This window comes from Schistocerca americana, chromosome 7 (genome assembly GCF_021461395.2).
Source record: "Schistocerca americana isolate TAMUIC-IGC-003095 chromosome 7, iqSchAmer2.1, whole genome shotgun sequence".
Classification (NCBI taxonomy): domain Eukaryota; kingdom Metazoa; phylum Arthropoda; class Insecta; order Orthoptera; family Acrididae; genus Schistocerca; species Schistocerca americana.
In genome coordinates this window covers 50,758,375-50,780,036 of record NC_060125.1, presented here as the reverse complement: position 1 = coordinate 50,780,036, position 21,662 = coordinate 50,758,375, and positions in this window count along the sequence as shown.

Genomic DNA, 21,662 nt, shown 5'->3' with positions numbered 1-21,662 from the left:
CAACAGGCAGGTTATAATTGAAGTGAGCTACTCGCAGAGATCCAGTGTGGGCTGCAATCATCGTATGGAAGTGAAACTTGGTAGACCTTCCAGTTCGTTAATGCGGTACCGATTCGCTAGAAAAAATTAGTTCCGATTTTGGCCATGAGTTGCAAATCTGAATGCAAGAAAGACGTACAGAAATGTTTCCATATATAATGAATTAGGGATGGGACGTGAGAAAGACGGTCATGCAAGTGAGAAAGGCATAATTTTTTTATTATTAATCGCCGCTTTCGCTCTTTGTTCAATATGAGCACTGGAGACGTCGACGAAATGCTGTACAGTACCAGATTCGCACCTGGAGGCCAAAGCAGCGTAAATCGGTTCCGCGTTAACGCATAAGTGTATCTACCAAGTTTCGCTTCCACACTCGATCTTGGTGACTAGCTGCACTACCACCTGGTTGTTGGGCGCTACACAGCTAGAGGCACTGCTGTCAACAAATGGCTTCTGTCTGTCATTTACGTTTCGCAGTCTAGCGACCACGCTCCTTCCACTATTCCAAAGTTATCCGCTACTTCTTGCGTTGGAAGCTGAATATCGTTGCCTAACCTGTGAATATACAGCAGCTCAGTGCAGTGGAAAATAAAGATTAACACACTGTAGCGACCCCCCTGCGGGTCTGGGGGCTAGAATAGGCCCGAGGTATTCCTGCCTGTCGTAAGAGGCTTCTAAAAGGAGTCCCTCCCCCTCAAGGGGGTGGATAGCGCCTGCGTCCGGAGACAGACGGTTCCACGACCTATATTTGCGGTCATTTTGGTTTTTCACTTCTTCTCGTTTCTTCCTTCCTTTGGTTGGTTCCTTTCTTTGCTCTTCTCCATCTCACTGTCTTACTTACTCTTTCCCTTGCCTTCTTCTTCTCCTTGCCTTCTTCTTCTCCTTGCCTTCTTCTTCTCCTTGCCTTCTTCTTCTCCTTGCCTTCTTCTTCTCCTTGCCTTCTTCTTCTTCTCCTTGCCTTCTTCTTCTTCTCCTTGCCTTCTTCTTCTTCTCCTTGCCTTCTTCTTCTTCTCCTTGCCTTCTTCTTCTTCTCCTTGCCTTCTTCTTCTTCTTCTTCTCCTTGCCTTCTTCTTCTTCTTCTTCTCCTTGCCTTCTTCTTCTTCTTCTTCTTCTCCTTGCCTTCTTCTTCTTCTTCTTCTTCTCCTTGCCTTCTTCTTCTTCTTCTCCTTGCCTTCTTCTTCTTCTTCTTCTCCTTGCCTTCTTCTTCTTCTTCTTCTCCTTGCCTTCTTCTTCTTCTTCTTCTCCTTGCCTTCTTCTTCTTCTTCTTCTCCTTGCCTTCTTCTTCTTCTTCTTCTTCTCCTCGTCTTCTTCTTCTTCTTCTCCTCGCCTTCTTCTTCTTCTTCTTCTTCTTCTCCTTGCCTTCTTCTTCTTCTTCTTCTTCTCCTTGCCTTCGTCTTCTTCTTCTCCTTGCCTTCTTCTTCTTCTTCTCCTTGCCTTCTTCTTCTTCTTCTCCTTGCCTTCTTCTTCTTCTTCTCCTTGCCTTCTTCTTCTTCTTCTCCTTGCCTTCTTCTTCTTCTTCTTCTTCTCCTTGCCTTCTTCTTCTTCTTCTTCTTCTCCTTGCCTTCTTCTTCTTCTTCTTCTTCTCCTTGCCTTCTTCTTCTTCTTCTTCTCCTTGCCTTCTTCTTCTTCTTCTTCTTCTCCTTGCCTTCATCTTCTTCTTCTTCTTCTCCTTGCCTTCATCATCTTCTTCTTCTTCTTCTTCTCCTTGCCTTCTTCTTCTTCTTCTTCTTCTTCTTCTTCTTCTTCTTCTTCTTGCCTTCTTCTTCTTCTTCTCCTTGCCTTCTTCTTCTTCTTCTTCTTCTTCTCCTTGCCTTCTTCTTCTTCTTCTTCTCCTTGCCTTCTTCTTCTTCTCCTCCTTGCCTTGCCTGGTCTCCGCCTCAGCGTTTGAGACAGTCTCTCCCCTCTCTCCCTCTCTCTCTTCTTTTTCCTCTTCTTCCTTCCTCCCTGTGCGCGCCTGAAGGCCGACCCACGCGTTCGCACGTGTAGCCGGTGACGGGGTAACACGTAATTCCCTGCCCTGGGTAGACAAGTAAGGCACGCACGTACCCCGTGGTAAAGGCCAGGCCCAGGGAGGGGTGATTGCCTGAGCTGATACCTTCTGACCATGCCGATTGGTCCCTCCGTCTGTTTCTCGGGAAGTGTGACCTGAGGTGTAAACATTCACCTTAGGCGGGAGTGCCCTCTGAGAGGGTCCCCACAAGGAAGGAGCGCGCCATCAGAGACACTTGCAATCATTGGGGATTCCTCCGCAATGGATTTCTCTTCTTCTCTCTCGACTTCTGCCCATAAACAGAAACTTGACCAGCCACCAGTGACAAAAGTACTACCGCCTGCCCCACAGTTCCTCGTAGTTTCTCGATCTGAGGACGGAAAGGATTTTTCCTCTGTCAACCCTTTCGTTATCCAGAAGGGCGTAGATGCCATAGCCGGATCTGTCAAGTCTTGTACCAGGTTGCGTAACAGTACCTTGTTACTAGAAACTGAGAGCGCCTTTCAGGCACAAAAACTGCTTCGGGCCACACTCCTGTACACGTTCCCTGTCCGGGTGGAGGCTCACCGCACTTTGAATTCTTCTCGTGGTGTGGTATACACTAGATCACTCGACGGATTGACTGACGAGGAGATTCAGTCTTTCCTCGCTGAGCAGGGCATGACGGCTGTCCATAGGGTCATGAAAAAGGTCAACAATGACCTTGTACCGACCTGGACACTTTTATTGACCTTTGATAGTGTTAAGCTGCCGTCGCGCATCAAAGCAGGCTACGAGGTTATTTCTGTTCGCCCCTATGTCCCGGCACCTACGCGCTGCTACCAGTGTCAGCGTTTTAATCACACTCGCCAGTCTTGTTCCAATGCGGCTAAATGTGTCACTTGTGCCAGGGATGCCCATGAGGGTGACTGTCCACCTCCGTCTCCTCGTTGTGTGAACTGTCAGGGTGACCATGCAGCGTCCTCCCGCGACTGTCCCATCTACAAGGAAGAACGCTGTATCCAAGAAATTCGGGTCAAATAGAAAGTGTCCACCTCGGCTGCTCGCAAGCTTTTTGCTAGTAGGAAGCCCACGCTGCTCCCAGCGGGGAAATACAGTACTTTCCTCGCCTCTCCTCGGACTGCCAGGGAGGTGGCGACCCAGACATGCGATCTGACCTTCAGCACTACGGTCGTCCGTTCGGCCAGTGCTAAGATCGCGCGGTCGACGTCTCCTCTTCCTCCCGTCACCCCTCAGACACAAGCACCTTCATCAGCTTCTGCCAAGACGAAGACCCAGAAGTCAGATACACGGGCCTTCAAGAAGGAACCGTCCCGTGTAGACTTCCTACGTACCTTGAACTCCCAGCCATCGACCAGTACTTTCACTAAACGACCTTCCAAGAAGGCTCATAGGAAGCACAGTTCTCCTTCTCCGCCACGGCGCATTTCTTCTCCTGCCGCCCCAGGCAGTCATCCGTTTCGCCTGACCGAACGGCTGGTTGCCGAACATCTGGCCGTTCACCAGCGGAGGAAGCTCCCCCTCCCGGCCATCTTAACAAGATGGCCGATGAACCTATAGAACTAATGGACGATGACTGTCCGCCTACTGATAGCGGCGGCAGTGCTCGCTCGAAGCCAGGCCCTCAGCGGCCTTCGAGGTGACCCCTTCTTGCTTTTTATGTTTGTTCTCACGATGGCACTTATTCACTGGAATATTCGCAGCATTCGCTCCAACCAAGAGGACTTGAAGTTGCTGCTCCGCTTGCACCGTCCGCTCGTCGTAGCCCATGCGATCAAATTGCCTTGGCACACTACACCTCTGTGCGTTTTGACCTACACCCTGTGGCAGGTATTCCGGCTCATGTTGCTAGTCCGGGATGATATTTACTACGATCCCATCACATTGCACACCGGCCTGCAGGCAGTTGCCGTCCGAATTACTTTCCCTACTTTTACATTTTCCATTTGTACCGTTTACACTCCATCGTCGTCTGCCGTCACCAGGGCAGACATGATGCAAATTATTGCTCAGCTACCTGCACCATTTTTGTTAACTGGAGACTTCAATGCCCACCATCCCCTTTGGGGCTCTCCAGCCTCCTGGCCGAGGAGTTCCCTGTTAGCAGACCTTTTCAACCAGCTCAATCTTGTCTCCCTCAATACTGGCGCCCCTACTTTTCTTTTGGTCACATCTCACACCTATTCCCATTTAGACCTCTCTATATGTACTACCCAACTTGCAACCCGGTTTGAGTGGTATGCACTTTCTGATACATATTCGAGCGACCATTTCCCGTGTGTTATCCATCTCCTGCATCATACCCCCTCCCCATGCTCAACTAGTTGGAACATCTCCAAAGCAGACTGGGGGCTCTTCTCTTCCAGGGCGACCTTTCAGGATCAAACCTTAACAAGCTGCGATAGTCAGGTCGCACACCTCACGGAAGTCATTCTCACTGCTGCTGAATATTCTATCCCTCACACTACTTCTTCTTCACGTCGCGTACCGGTCCCCTGGTGGACTGCAGCATGTAGAGACGCTTTACGTGCTCGTCGACGTACTTTACGCACCTTTAAACGCCACCCTACAGTGGCGAATTGTATCAATTATAAACGATTACGTGCGCAGTGTCGTCGTGTTATTAAAGAAAGCAGGAAAGCCAGCTGGGCTGCTTTCACAAGCACCTTCAACAGTTTTACTCCTTCTTGTTGTCTGGGGTAGCCTGCGCCGGCTATCTGGCACTAAGGTCCATTCACCAGTTTCTGGCTTGACGATCGCGAATGACGTCCTTGTGGCCCCTGAGGATGTCTCCAATGCCTTCGGCCGCTTTTTCGCAGAGGTTTCGAGCTCCGCTCATTACCACCCTGCCTTCCTCCCCCGAAAACAGGCAGAGGAGGCTAGGCCACCTAACTTCCGCTCCTCGAATCGTGAAAGTTATAATGCCCCATTCACCATGCGGGAACTCGAAAATGCACTTGCCCGGTCACGGTCCTCCGCTCCAGGGCCTGATTCTATTCATATTCAGATGCTGAAGAACCTTTCTCCTGCGGGTAAAGGTTTCCTTCTTCGTACTTATAATCGCATCTGGATTGAGGGACATGTTCCCGCATGCTGGCGCGAGTCTATTGTTGCACCGGTACCTAAGCCGGAGAAGGACAAGGACTTGCCTTCCAGTTATCGACCCATCTCGCTTACCACCTGTCTCTGTAAGGTGATGGAGTGAATGGTTAACTCTCGTTTGATTTGGCTGCTCGAATCTCGACGCCTACTTACCAATGTACAATGTGGATTTCGTAGGCGCCGCTCTGCTGTTGACCATCTGGTTACCTTGTCGACCTTCATTATGAATAACTTCTTGCGGAAGCGCCCAACCGCGGCTGTGTTCTTGGATTGTAGAAGGCTTACGACACCTGTTGGAGGGCGGGCATTCTCCGCACCATGCATACATGGGGGCTTCGTGGTCGCCTCCCTCTTTTTATTCGTTCCTTTTTAATGGATCGACAGTTCAGGGTACGTGTGGGTTCTGTCCTGTCAGACACCTTTCGCCAGGAGAATGGGGTGCCACAAGGCTGTTTTGAGCGTCGCTTTCTCCCCATAGCGATCAATCCAATAATGGATTGCCTCCCAGCTGATGTATCAGGCTCCCTTTTAGTGGACGATTTCACCATCTATTGCAGCGCGCAACATACATGTTTCCTGGAGCGCTGTCTTCAGCGTTCTCTCGACCGTCTTTACTCTTGGACTGTCACCAATCGCTTCTGTTTTTCTGCCGCTGGCGCTACAAAGTTTCTCCCATAGTCCTTACGACTCGGTCCCGTTGCTCTCCCATTCGTGGAGACAACAAAATTTTTAGGTCTTACATTTGACAGGAAACTTAGCTGGTCTCCACACATATTTGGCTGCACGTTGTACCCGTTCTCTAAATGTCCTCCGTGTTCTCAGTGGTATGCCGTGGGAGAGCGGATCTAACCGTCCTACTTCGCCTATATCGGTCGATCGTCCGCTCAAAGCTGGATTATGGGAGCTTCGAATAGTCCTCTGCACGGCCGTCCATCTTACGCCGCCTCAACTCCATACAACATCGGGGTTTACGCCTTGTGATCGGAGCGTTTTATACTAGTCCCGTCGAAAGTCTGCATGCTGAAGCCGGTGAATTGCCACTCACCTACCGGCGCGATATACTGCTTTGTCGGTATGCCTGTCGGTTACTGGCAATGCCCGACCACCCGTCTTATCGTTCCTTTTTTGACGACTCTCTCGACCGTCAATACGGGTTGTATGTCTCTGCCCTGTTACCCCCTGGAGTTCGCTTTCGTCGCCTCCTTCAACACCTTGATTTTTCAGTCCCTGCAACCTTTAGAGTGGGCGAGAGCCACACGCCACCTTGGCTCCAGGCTCAGGTTCACGTTCACCTTGACCTCAGCTCGCTCCCAAAGGAGGTTACCCCCGGTTCGGTATACCACTCCCGTTTTGTCGAACTTCGTTTGAAGTTCATTAATATGACCTTCATTTATATAGATGGCTCTGAGACGAATGACGGGGTCGGGTGTTCTTTTATTGTCGGAGCACAAAGTTTCAAATACCGGCTCCATGGTCATTGTTCGGTCTTCACAGCTGAGCTCTTTGCCCTCTACCAGGCTGTTATTTACATCTGCCCCCACCGGCATTCTGCTTATGTCATCTGCTCCGATTCCCTGAGCGCCATCCAGAGCCTCAGTGGTCCGTATCCGGTTCACCCTTTCGTGCACTGGATCTAACGCTCTCTTCAGCAGCTGGTGGACGACGGTTCTCCGGTTAGCTTTATGTGGGTTCCTGGGAACGAAGCTGCAGATGCCGCGGCCAAGGCTGCGGTTCTCCAGCCTCGGACGGCTTCTTGTTGTGTCCCTTCATCACATTGCAGCAGGGTCATTTGTCGGCGCATTTTATCGCTGTGGCATGCCGATTGGGCTGCACTTACAGACAACAAGCTTCGGGCCTTGAAACCTCTTCCCGCGGCTTGGACGTCCTCCTCACGCCCTTCTCGGCGGGAGGAGGTCGTTTTGGCCCGGTTACGAATTGCACACTGCCGGTTGAGCCATCGCCATCTGCTGACGGCTGCGCCGGCGCCGTTCTGCCCATGTGGGCAATTGCTGACGGTCCGCCACATTTTAGCGTCCTGTCCGGATTTTACTACACTGCGTCTTGATCTTGGCCTGCCATGTACTCTGGATGCCATTTTAGCGGATGACCTAGGAGCAGCTGCTGGCGTTCTTCGTTTTATCAACTTGACAAACCTGTCTAAGGACATTTGATTATGCCGTTTTTTTTAATCCTATGCTTGTCTCTCTTTTATAGAATTGTCCCTTTTAGTTGCTGTTTTAACCTTGTGCCTCGCGGTGCATTCCTAGCTTAGTCTGGGCGCTAATGACCATTGTAGTTGTGCGCCCTAAAACCACAAAAATAAACACTGTAGCGAACGTCTCACGTTAATAAAGCTTTTCTTAACTATAGTAAGATTAATCACTTACATGATGATGATCGTAGCATCATATAGTTACAGATACGTTATTTCAGCCGACAGTTACTGTATCTTGTGCAGATTAGCTACGGCGCATTCCCGCAAACTTGCATATAGGCGATCTCAGAGTGTAATCTTGGCAGGTGATGGTTGACGTTGCTTTCACGGGTTTCTGCTAGTTCCAGAAATCAGACGACTTCCATCTCGTCCAGCAGTCACGTGGACTGGACTCGTAATGATTCCAGCCAGTTGACGAATGTCTTGCCAAGAATGTTGGATAACTTGATAAGGGATACTGACACGATGGATGGGGACATTGACTTACGATGTAGGAACGGAAATGGAATGGGTCGAACGATGCATTGAGGTGACAGAGGTCATGGGATGGCGATATGCACGTATACAGATGGTGCTAGCATCGCGTTTACAAGGTGTAAAAGGGCGGTGCATCGGCGAATCTGTCATTTGTTCTCAGGTGACTAGATTTCCGACATGATTATGACCTCACGACGGGTATTAACGCACTTTAAAAGCGTAATGATACTTGAAGCTAGACGCATGTACATTCCATTACGGAAAACGTTAGTAAATTCAATGTTACGAGATCCACAGTGTCAAGAGTGTGCCGAGAATATCAAGTTCCAGGCATTGTCTCTCACCACAGACGGCCTTCACTTACGGACCTAGGGCAGCGGCGTTGGCGTAGAGCTGTAAGTGCTAAAAGCCGAGCAACACTGCGTGAAATCGTGGCAGGAGACGAAGTGAGACGTACGACGAACATATCAGTTAGGACAGTGGGGTAAAACGTGGTATTAATGGGCTAGGGAGCGGGCAATCGAAGCGAGTTCCTTTGTTAACAGCACGATAACGCCTGCAGAGCGTCTCGTGACCATATCGCTATATCCATTCAACCCTAGAGGACAGAAAACCGTGGCTTAGTAAGATGAGTTCCGAACTGAATCGGTAAGAGGTGATGGTAGGGTTTGAGTGTGGCGCAGACCTCACGAAGCCATGGAGCCAAGTTGTCAACAAGGTAACGTGAAAACTGCTGGGTGCTCCAGATTGGTGTTGACTGTGTTTACATGGATCATTGACTGCATATGGTTATGTCCGGTAACTTGGGGACCATTTGCAACCATTCGTGTACTTCATATTCCAAAACAATGATGGCATTTTTGTGGATGGCGATACGCCATGTCACCGGTCACAGTTGTTCCCGATTAGGTCTGAAGAACATTCTAGACATTTCGAGCGAACGATTTTGACACCCAGATCGCCTGACATGAATCCCACCGAGCATTTATAAGACATAACCTAGAGGTCAGTTCACACACAAAACCCTGCACTGGCAACACTGCCGGCCGGGGTGGCCGAGCGGTTCTAGGCGCTACAATCTGGAACCGCGCGACCGTTACGGTCGCAGGTTGGAATCATGCCTCGGGCATGGATGTGTGTGATGTCCTTAGGTTAGTTAGGTTTAAGGAGTTCTAAGTTCTAGGGGACTGATGACCTTAGAAGTTAAGTCCCATAGTGCTCAGAGCCATTTGAACTGGCAACACTCTCACAGTTATGGTCGGCTGGGGATTTCCAACGACTTTTCGAGTCCTTGCCACGGCAAACTGCTGCACTACGCTGTGCAAAATGAAGTCCGGCACGATATTAGGACGTGTCCCATGACTTTTGCCACCTCATGTATTCTGGATGTGCAGCACTCTTTAGCTAAGCTGTACCTCAAATATTCCCTGAACTGTTTTAGATATCATAATTCTGTTTTCACCCAGATGAATTTTAAGGAAGTTCTTGCTAAACGACGTCTATATGTTATTATACATCAGCAATAAAGATATCTGTACCAACTGTTTTTCAAATGAAACCATACTAATTTTGAGTTGGTAGTACCGTCGTTATGGTGAAGAGGCGTTCAGTCACATTTCACTCTCCAAAATCGTTTGCAACTTGGTGTACGTAGGTTATGGACATGCGGAACTTCATGTAATCACGCGGAAAGGTCGTTCCGAGCCTTTTCGGAGCAAAGAGTCCATTACAAATCCAGAACGGTTAGAAAGCATTTAACTACTGGATATATTTTACTACTTGAGGATGGTCATGCCAACTAGAAGGCAAAGAATGTGGCAACTGCGGATGGTTTACAAGTAGCTCGATAACAGTTCTGTTCTTGTTTGTACCGGAGAAATGAAAGTGGAAAGTGGCATACTGAATTTATTTGCAAAACTTAGAACTGAGATGTATAACATTTTCCTTAATAATAACCTCCTATCAACAGATATATCAACACGAGTTTAAGTCCCAGATGTATGCCTGCAATGTGAATGTACATCAGCGGCAGCAGCAGGAACAAAATATAAATCATGTATGAAACTGGCCCTAAACTGTCCAGCAAAATTCCATTTATGTGACCCGATGTTCGAATCACCTTCCGTCTGCAAGGACTTCCGGATAAACTGAAGAGAAACGTTCAGTGTCGCTGAATTCGCTGCTTCAGTGCAATGTTCAGTCGTCTCGGGTCGCCGTGACTAGTGCAGGTCTTCATCTTTAAGCTTACGCCAGAAAAAGTCTAGCGACTCCACATTCTACGAACGCGCAACTCAATTCATGAGGAGGCCACGTCCTGTCCAGCGGCCAGTTCATGGTTTTCAGCATTTCTGTGGTTCTCTCCCATGAGCGGCAATCCTGTCATTGCTGCTCTTCTTTATAATCATTCAGTATTTCCTCTTAGATAAGAGTTCCACATACTTAGGTAATATTATAAGATGGGTATCACAACTGTTCTGAGACAATCTCCTTTTCTTGCACTTATCTAGTATCCTACGAATAAATCGAAGTCTGACACGTGTTTTACATAGTGTTGAGTCTATATGATCATACCACTTCACATACCTGCACATTGTTGTTACACCTACGTATTTAAATCAGTTGAACAATTCCGTTTGTTACTTAGTGATGTTATGATCATATGATACTATTTTTCTGCGTAATTTTGCATTTATGAAAAAGCAAATTGCCAATACTTGAACGTCTCTCAAATCTTGTCAGTTTCTTACTGGATATTTACGCTGCTTTCTTCATACTACTTCATTACAGATATTTTATCAGCTGCACATTAGTGCGAAGTTATTATTAATATTGCCTGCCACGTCTTTAACAAACTATGTGAAGAGGAAGGGTTCCAAAACAACTCCCAGCAGCACGCTTGGAGTTACTTCTAGATCTGTCGATGACTGCATGCGAGATAAATATGCTGCGTCCTCCCTACAAACAAATCCTCAACACAGTCATAAATTTTCTTTGATACCCTTAATGTTGATACTTTCATCAATAAGGTTTAATATGTTATCGAGTCAAATGCTTTTAGTGAGTCAGTTATAGCTCTGGTTCTGGTCAGACTTCCTGACTAGTGGCTGTTAGCGCGCTGTCGCCAGACAGTGTCACATTCATTGATGGTCACGTGCACTTCTATTACTCGTTGCAATAGTTTCTGCATTGATAAAAATTAATATAACTATGTTTTTAGGGTGTGATATTGATTTAAGCTATGTCAGTCATATCTTTAAGTAAGCAATGTATGAATTTAAAAACATTTTAAGTCTTGTCATTCAGATTGCTATTTGTGTAAAATTATTATGGACAACAGTAGGCATTATACGTTCATATGAAGTGTAAATGTTCATAAATCTGAGACAAAAACGCATATAGGGGTAGAAATTATAACTACTGGAATGCCAAGCATATCAGGACGCTAAAGGAAATACATAACTGATTTACATGACATACTCTAAACGCACTACTGTTTGCTGTAAAATAACTGAAATCTAGGTCTGCACTAAAACTAGATTACTATGTGGCTGTAGCTGTAAATGCCTACCTTGTTTTCTAAACGATTGTACAGTCGCTGAGCACACCAATTCCCTGTGAAATATATGGATTTTGCCTGAAAATGAATACAAAACACTAACAATTTGTTTACAATATCATATTATTTAAGAAATGCTGACGTTATAGCAGTACAGTAAATTGAGAAAAAAGTATGAAATGTCTCAGACGTTCCAACTCAACTGTCTTCGTTTGTCATCCTCCTCATCGCATTTTTCTCATGCATCTACTTCTTCACTGCTCTCGTCGTCTGTGGCTGATGAGTCATTATTGCAGTTGGTGATTATAGGCTCTGTTACGGTGCCTCGGACGACTTGTTTCTCAATCTTATTGTTGTAGATTTTCTGCATGCCAAACACATTTGTGCCGCTGACCGATTCTAACGTTTTCTAAGACTTCGTGCTTCGTGAAGTAAGCGCTCAACATCTACGATGTTAGATTTTAAACTTTTTTTTGGCAAATTCTCTCTTCACTTGGGCTCAAATGAGCGTACTAATTGGTGCCTCCTTTAATATTTGCCAGAACATCTGGATCATACATACGTTCTTCTTTGTTCAAAAGAACCTTATGCAACATCTCAGTTCTTGTGTGCTTAGGTGAGAAGGCAATATTTTTCACGGTTAGCCAAGTAGCTATGTCAGCCTGTAACAACAACGACGCTGTACTATTGAACATATAAGTAATTTTTTCTGATTTTTCGATAAACTAGTGTAATTGGTGTTCTGATTTCATTTGTTTTTTGTTTCATGCCATTGTGTTAAGAAAACTGTAAACAATTTTCAATGTGAATATTAATGTTTATGTCAAATGTCAAGCAATATTGTAATGGAATTGAAATGTAACAAATGTTGAAACTATTGTAAGATGTTGAAAATTGTAACTGTGCGTCTGGTCCATACGTAGGCAATATGTTAGGATATGTAGAATGCAAAACCTTGGGTAAATACTCTGTCTGTAAGGGAGCGGTAAAAGAAGGATGGCAGGCGAGCGCGGGAAAATGCGCACGGCACTGTACGGCACAACGGGCTCAGCAGTAGCAGTTGGAGTTTGGCACTGGTTTGAGCAACACCTTCTGGAGCGAGGAGGCTCTCCTGGAAGACGTAGCTTCACTGAGCCTCGGGTACGCCGTTCCAACGCCCACACAGCATGGCAAAATTCCATAGGCACTAAATGGGAAAGTATTGCGGCGCTAAGAAGAATTAAAGTGCCGATACGTCAAGAGCCATAGCTGTGGTTGTATGTGTGCTCTGTGCCTCGCCATCTCGCAGCCTGCCAACTGCCGCATCGATACAAGCAGGTTGAAACTTTCAGTACTGTATTCGTATGGACCATAGAATGAACTGTTCAATAATAACCTAAATTTTACCAGAACTTTCCCCTCATTTAATTATCCTCACAACTAACCTAGACAGGGTCCTTTCCAAATGTTGTGCAATCCGAGTGTCCTGAAATGAAAAAATTAAATTTTGTGTTAATAATAATTACTTGCAGACCTAGTTATGTTAGAATGGTGTTTAAAGAACTGTTTTGTTAATGAACCAGTAAATGAATAACGAAGGTCTAACGAAGTTGAAAGATAACTTTAATATTGATATAGTAATGAAGTTTAATTATTTCGAGACAGATATAAAGGTATTTAAATGAGAAGTAAATAAGATAAAGAGTAGTAACTCATATACTGGAAATCTTGAAGGCATGATAATTTCAGTAACCAAATTTTTTTATATAGTAATAATAAGTTTCAGGGTCCCCCCACTTTTTTTTTATTCATTTGGATTCTGAAGTGTTCCACATTGGTTTGACCAGCAAAAGTTAGTCATATATAAATCAAAATTTATCAGTGTTTTATCTTTATCAAAATTGACATTTTGTGTGTGGCTCGAAAGTGCTATTGCTAGGGTAACCCATGCCCGATTTTAATCAGATCAATAGACAGTATAGAGTCTTGTAGTATACATTATAATGCAGTGTTATGTATTCATGATTTTTTCCATATCAGTACAGAATTTTCTGGTTCTAAAATTCTACTATATTATGCAGCATTACTACTTGTTGTTTTGCATGAATATACATCAACTTGTACAGGGAAGAAACTCAGTTAACGCCTAATTAGGCTGGCGACCGTATTATTATCAAATTGGTAGCATCTTCAGTGTTGCTTTTGGTACATACTGACGTGTAATTGCATTTTGAACTTACTTGACGGATCATTGTTAGTACAGAGTGGGTGTAAGTCTGATTTGCCACCATTCAGGTACACGCGGTCAATATCTATACGAAAATCCTGTCTCGTAAGGTGAACCCCGCTCACTTACCATAGTACAGGCTTTAATGAGTATTGTGTGCCCCCACGCGCACGTTACGAGCCTTCTGCGTTTGTTCAAAAATGTTCAAATGGCTTTAAGCACTATGGGACTTAACATCTGAGGTCATCAGTCCCCAAGACTTGGAACTATTTAAACCTAACTAACCTAAGGACATCACACACATCCATACGCGAGGCAGGATTCGAACCTTTGACCGTAGCGGTCGCGCGCTTCCAGATTGAAGCGCCTAGAGCCGCTCGGCCACACCGGGCGGCTTCTGCGTTTGTAGGAGATTGGTTAATCACTACCGTTGTCCTTCCTCTAGTAAATTAAAAAAAACTCCTCCACAACCAACTTTTAATCTTAGTTGGGTTGATTTCAGAATGATAATTTTCTGAATTGTTTGTTTTGCTATATCTGTAAACTAATTTACTTTCTTAAAGGAAAACAGTCTTCGCTGACCCTACATCCACAACACTCAGCCTGGCCCCTTTCACAACACTCATCTTAAGGTCTCACTTTGGCTCTAATTCTGCCAGAGGTACTTTAGTGAATGGTTCTGACTAACTCAAGTTTCATCCAAATAGAATATAGGTCTCACGTCGCACGAAGTACTCAGCGATTTCATCGTCCGCAAAAATAAATTCAATTCTGGAGCCCACCGTGTTGCGTTCAAGTAAAAATTGTCTATTATTATTCTGACGCTTGTATTAGAAATCTGTCGTTTAATATGTGTGTCACATATCTAACAGATCTAGCACTTACTCTTTCTTCCTTTCTTTTTTTTTTTTTCAAATAACTTCTTTCTCAATTTTTCCGATGTTGGGTATTCTCCATTGTCCTAAAATTCAGACGGACCGCCGAACAATATATTAATCTAAGTTGTTTAGTTTGGTTACAAAACTGTCGCTTGACATTTTTCCTGGGTGAAGCGAACGCTAGAGATGTTTCTTCAAAACGCAAGCGCTGGATAGTTGATAAACCAATCAAATAATGGTTCAAATGGCTCTGAGCACTATGGGACTCAACTGCTGTGGTCATCAGTCCCCTAGAACTTAGAACTACTTAAACCTAACTAACCTAAGGACATCACACACATCCATGCCCGAGGCAGGGTTCGAACCTGCGTCCGTAGCAGTCTCACGGTTCCGGACTGCGCGCCTAGAACCGCGAGACCACCGCGGCCGGCGCGATAAACCAATCACACGAGCTGCTACACAGGTAGCCTGTATGTTAGCAAAGCTTTTTCTTAGAATGGTTTTTTTCTTGGCAACGTATCACTGCATTTCTTGGTAACATCGCTACTGATTATATCTACCTTCTGCAAATCTATCCTGACGAGCGTGCATGTAGCCGCGCGGGATTAGCCGAGCGGGCTAGGCGCTGCAGTCATGGACTGTGCGGCTGGTCCCGGCGGAGGTTCGAGTCCTCCCTCGGTCGTGGGTGTGTGTGTTTGTCCTTAGGGTAATGTAGGTTACTTAGTGTGTAAGCTTAGGGACTGATGACCTTAGCAGTTAAGTCCCATAAGACTTCACACACATTTGAACATTTTTTTTTGAGCGTGCATATAGATGCTAACACATCACCATCATTGTCTGCAATATGTTTTAAATATTTATAGACATTGTGGACTATGTATTTGCTTTGTCGCCGGAACTCAATTGCCCTGCAGGAATTAGGCAAAAATTTAGAAACAGAGCGAGAAATGTGTGCTTGAACATAAACGCAAACGTTAGCCAAGCTTGTGGGTTGCGCTGTTCCATTTGACCACGAACGGCATCTGTGCAACGCCCTCAGCACTTTGCAAGTGTCTGTCGCGGTCAGAACAGTGTTCTGTGTAGCTGCGACTGCGTTATGTCGGAAGGCAGTGGATTAGAACGAGGGCAAATTTTTGGTGCTCGCGTTCTGGGTACTGCCGTAACTAAGAGAATCTGTTGTAGAATCTTTGAACATGTATTATGTTAGAGTATAATGACTTTTCTGCAGACTAGAAATCTATTCTGTAGGAATCAGCATGGGTTTCGAAAAAGACGGTCGTGTGAAACCCAGCTCGCGCTATTCGCCCACGAGACTGGCCATAGACACGGGTTCACAGGTAGATGCCGTCTTTCTTGACTTCCGCAAGGCGTTTGATACAGCTCCCCACAGACCAACTGTGTGATTGGATTGAAGAGTTCCTAGATAACAGAACGCAGCATGTCATTGTGAATGGAGAGAAGTCTTCCGAAGTAAGAGTGAGTTCAGGTGTGCCGCAGGGGACTGTCGTAAGGCCGTTGCTATTCACAATATGTATAAATGACCTTGCGGATAACATCGGAAGTTCACTGAGGCTTTTTGCGGATGATGCTGTAGTATATCGAGAGGTTGTAACAATGGAAAATTGAACTGAAATGCAGGAGGATCTGCAGCGAATTGACGCATGGTGCAGGGAATGGCAATTGAATCTCAATGTAGACAAGTGTAATGTGCAACGAATACATATTCTTTAACATTTGGCTACAATATAGCAGGTCAGCAACTGGAAGCATTTAATCCCATAAATTATCTGGGAGTAGGCATTAGGAGTGATTTAAAATTGAATGACGATATAAAATTAATCGTCGGTAAAGCAGATGCCAGACTGAGATTCATTGGAAGAATCCTAAGGAAATGCAATCCGAAAACAAAGTAGGTTACAGTACACTTGTTCGCCCACTGCTTGAATACTGCTCACCGGTGTGGTGTCGGTACCAGATAGGGTTGATAAGAGAGAGAGAGAGAAGATCCAACGGTGAGCAGCGCGCTTCGTTACAGGATCATTTAGTAATCGCGAAAGCGTTACGGAGATGATAAACTCCAGTGGAAGACTCTGCAAGAGAGACGCTCAGTTGCTCTGTACGGGCTGTTGTTGAAGTTTCAAGAACATACCTTCCCCGAGGAGTCAAGCAGTATATTGCTCCCTCCTACGTATATCTCGCGAAGAGACCATGAGAATAAAATCAGAGAGATTAGAGCCCACACAGAGGCATACCGACAATCCTTCTTCCCACGAACAATAAAAGACTGGAATAGAAGGGGGAACCGATAGAGGTACTCAAGGTACCCTCCGCCACACACCGTCAAGTGGCTTGCGGGGTATGTATATAGATGTAGATGTAAGAGATCCAACGTGTTTGGTGTTTCAAGAGACATCGTATTGAAAATTCATATTGCATACGTCATCCACTAAAGCACAACGCGGATGAAATTGTGCGTTGGGTGATAGTGACCTACGGTCATTGATGAGTATTGTGACGAAAAATAAAAGGAAGATAATTACAAAAGCATCTGCAGTAATAAATGTCACAATTTCGAACCCTTTCAGTATCGAAACAACAAGATGGGGAGATGGGGGCTCCAGAAGCAGGGAACTGCAGGGCGTGCGCGAATTCCAAAACCTATCAGTGATGCAAATATACCCGTAACAGGGAAGCGTGATGATGAAGCCATAAAACCTGATCTATGGAGCAATGGAAGAGACGTTTGGTCGGACAAGTCTTGTTTCACACTAACTTGTGATCGAGTTTATGTGCCAGAAGTGAAACATGGCGAGGTATCGGTGATGATTTGGGGAGCCATGTCGTGATGTTCCACGAGCCCCAAGGTTACCCTGCAAGGTCGCATTGCTTCCAATGTGTGAACATTTTGGCTGATCACGTCCATCTCATGGTACGAGGGTCGTTTTTTAAGTAAGGGCCGTTCGCGCGAATAGCCAAGTAGTTCGCGCGGACGCCGCAACAAGCCACCGCGCCACTTGCCGGCATCCTTCCCGTTCACACTGATGCAAGTTGCAGCTCTGTAGCTGACGTATACGCATCGCTGTGCAAGTTTATAATGTTTACGATTATTGAATCGCCCGCCGCGTGTGAGATACGGTCAGTGATACGTTTTTTGACCGCGGGCAGCCTATCAGCTGCAGAAATTCATCGTCAGTTAACAGAAGTTTATGGCTTGAATGCAATGAGTGAAGGTAAAGTGCGTCAATGGGTTAGAGAGTTTAAAAATGGACGTCAAAACGTCCATGACGAAGAACGCTCAGGCCGGCCCTCTGTGATCACTGATGATTTGGTGGCTGCAGTCGAAACAGATTCGTGAGGACAGAAGATTCACAATTTCCACTCTTTCTTTGGGATTTCCACAAGTTTCAAGATCTGTTTTGTACAAAATTGTGTCTGAAAACCTAAACTTTAAGAAACTGTGTTCTCGGTGGGTACCCAGACTCCTCACAGAGGACGACAAAGGGAAGAGATTTGTCACTTCATTGGACTTTTTGATTCGTTACGATGAAGAAGGGGATGACATGTTGAGTCAAATTGTCACTGGAGATGAAACATGGGTATCCCATATCACTCCCGAAAGCAAGCGACAATCGATGGAATGGCGACACACAACCTCACCCGTCAAGGTCAAAGCCAAACAGACGCTGTCAAAGCGCAAGCTTATGGCAACTGTAATCTGGGACTGGCGCGGTGTTTTGCTACTGGATTTATGCCACGAGGAACGACAATCAACTCAGATGCCTACTGTGCAACTCTAAAGAAGCTCCGCAGAGCAATTCAAAACAAAAGGCGCGGCATGCTGACAAAAGGAGTTTTTCTCCTGCACGATAACGCTAGGCCTCACACCTCTCAAAAGACTCGGGATTTGATTCTTTTGGCTGGGAAGTTTTGGACCATGCACCATACAGCCCCGAACTTGCTCCTAGCGATTTTCACCTTTTCCGGTACCTGAAACACCATCTTGGCGGGCAGCGCTTCAATGACGACGATGAAGTGAAAGCGGCCGTGAACTCTTGGCTGTCGGAGCGGGCGGCCGAATTCTTTGAAGAGGGAATTAAAAACTTAGTTGTACGGTATGACAAGTGCTTAAATAAACAAGGCAACTATGTAGAAAAATAGGTAAAAGTGTGTAGAATCAGAAAATATGTTTTTTTACAAAAGTATTTGTATGTTTTTTTAAAAATAAAAACGGCCCTTACTTAAAAAACAACCCTCGTACAATGTTTGCTCCCCACTGATGGTGCTGTGTTCTAGGACGACAAGGTCCCTGCTCACACAGCTGATTTTGTGAGCATTAGAATGAATTGTTGCATCTCCCCTGGCCGCCGCAGTCACCAGATTTCAATATTACTGATCCTTTATGGTCTTCTTTGGAGAGAATGGTACATGATGGTTGTCCTCCTCCAGCATCGTTAGCTGAAGTTGTTCCTCTTTTGTGGGATGAATGGTACAAGATCCACCTCAATGAGAAACAGAGTTATGAATGCCAACGGGAATCTTACAGCGTAATTGGCCCGGTAGTGTGTTGTGTTTCTCGTGTTTCCATATTTTTGTCCAGTTCCCGTTTTTCAGGTGTTTCTCAATACCACTCGTCTTTGGAGTAGTTGTAATTTTAACTCTAGAAGTACTCCTGGATATTTCTTTGTAAAGCAATACCTTGAAACGGAGTTCACCATTTCTGCTTTTGCGTTGCTGTCTTCAAGTTTCGTTCTTGCGTAACCCATGAGTGTCTGAGCTCTGTCTTTGTTGCCAATGACACCGTTTACGAATGATCGGAACGTCGTTGAGTTTTGTGATATGTCTTGCGATATAAATCTCTTATGGTAGTTGCTGGGAGTTCACGCATTGCCCTTTTGACAACCAAAAGCGTTCATTGGTATCTGTAGTCCTATACTCCTTTTACATTTACTGTGCAATAGTGTCTGTTTCTAATACACTGGTCAGAAACCACAGATCGGAAATTTGCTAGAAACACAGACAAGGGGTACGTAAAGGCGTGCATTCTCAATGGGGAGCACCTGACAAATTGTCATTTTGCCTCTTTTCCAATGATGCAAGGCGTTGAGCGCACGACTGCTAAATGGACCGTTTAATTCTCAGGCTGGATGTGGTTGTGAGACGTGACTTGGGCCTAGTCATTCAGGTTACCGTGAACTCCAACCCGGACGTTTGTTTCCACTTTCTCAGAGATCAGAGTTGCCGTTTTCTCTACAGCTTCATGATGAGCATATTCTGTCGCCTTGTTGATAGGGCTACATACTGTACCGTCTCCCGGAACGCCTTCTAAAAACCGTAGTAAAATTTTACGATAAGCAAATGCGAACTGTCAATAACGAATAAATATGCGCGTTTATGTATGTAAATGTGCTATTAATGATGAAATATTATTTTGGAATGAGGAAACTACACCTTTAAGTGTTTTGAGCATAAAAATATTAATAACATATATATTTCTGTGTAACAGACACTAAGAATAACAATGACTATATCATATGGTATTCCTATATATAAGCGTGAGATAAAGACTTGGATAAATAAAACGATAACTCTGGTGTCAGCTCGTGGACCTACTGGATGCTTTTATAGGAGGTTGCCTCTGAACGCACGATTTTGTTAGTTGTACGTAAGTTTTCACACGATATATGTACAAAAAATATTTGTTCTTTTAATCTCGTTTAATACCTCTCTCTCCACGTGAATAATTAACTGTAAGTAACTAACTATCGCTAGAATTCAAGTTTTATCATTGGCCATCTGCCATTCTTTTGTTGTAATGGCGCACTGGTAGCCATTACCTGATTTTCGGGATTCACTAAAAGAAAAGAAGGCTTTAAATATTTTGCTATCACGAAAAAAAGTATTTTTTGGAGTAATACACGACAAACCCAAACGTAATAAATAATAATACGCGGCTCAGGCTTGCATATGAGTAAATCACTGACTGGTAAATATCTTGTTTTCACTGCCGCAAATATTATTCAAATCGCAATTAACAGTAAAAGGTCAGTGTTTAACAAAGAACTTATGTCAGATTGAGAACAATATTGCAGCTACGTAGGTGATTATAGCGTGTCTATCTCTGCAACAATATTTATTTATCACGCCTCAACTACTACAGTTTTAAACAAACTACACGTATTTTTAGCTATCCATGTGTGTTGACAACACAAATTTTTATAACCCAACGTAGTACATTTACTCAGAAATATTTGCCTACGTAGCAACATTGATGATTTTTAGCATATAATATAGCCGGTACTACGAGTGTGCGAAATATAGGCGACGTCATGACATAAATATTTTCTTCCACGATTCCAAAAGTAACAAACCGATTCCTTTCATAAAAAGAGAGAGACGATATAATACATACATTCGCGTTGTGGTGAACACCGAAGCGCCCTGCTACACCTCAAAAGGCTCGCTAAATCACCCGGTTAGAATCTGTTAAGTACGTCTGGGACTATTTCGAATAGCGGGACAATGGCAGCAATCAGAATCCCAATAGACTGGTAGCGCTATGGGACGTAACCACCAATGAGTGGCATCAGCTGGCTACTGCATACTCGAAGGAATTTGCAGTCTCTCTTCCTCGCGCATCTGTCGCCTTTCTCAAGTAGTTACACGTTGGTAACGCGGTGTCTCCGGAGGCACAGTTAAACATTTGTATTTTTACTTTATTTTCTTTCTGGGAGTAGGGTCTGATAATGATCTAAAATAAAACGACACGAATTATTAATGTGAAAACTTTTGGCATTTTACGATATTTTTAAAAATCTTTTTAATTTAATGGAGCACTGCCTAGATAAAATATACACATCCACTTGTTTTTAAAAAAAAAAATTTCGTCTTAGTGATGACTTCAATGCAGCATACTCGCCTCTTTCCGCTCTGTCATAAATTGAAACCGCTTGCTGCAAAATCTGGCAGCATTTAGGGGATATTACAGGTGGTCACAATGCGTGGAACGTGCTTCGTGTTAAACTGTTTCGTAACTTGCGGCTTTCATTTACTAACGACTAAAATTTCGTTGAGGTGCCATTATTTCACATTAGAAAGATAATCGTACGTTCTCTCGAACGCTTTAAAGTTCGTTGTAGGCATCTTCATTTGTCACTGTCTTATAACTCTTGTCATATACACACATCAAAAAAAGTTTTACA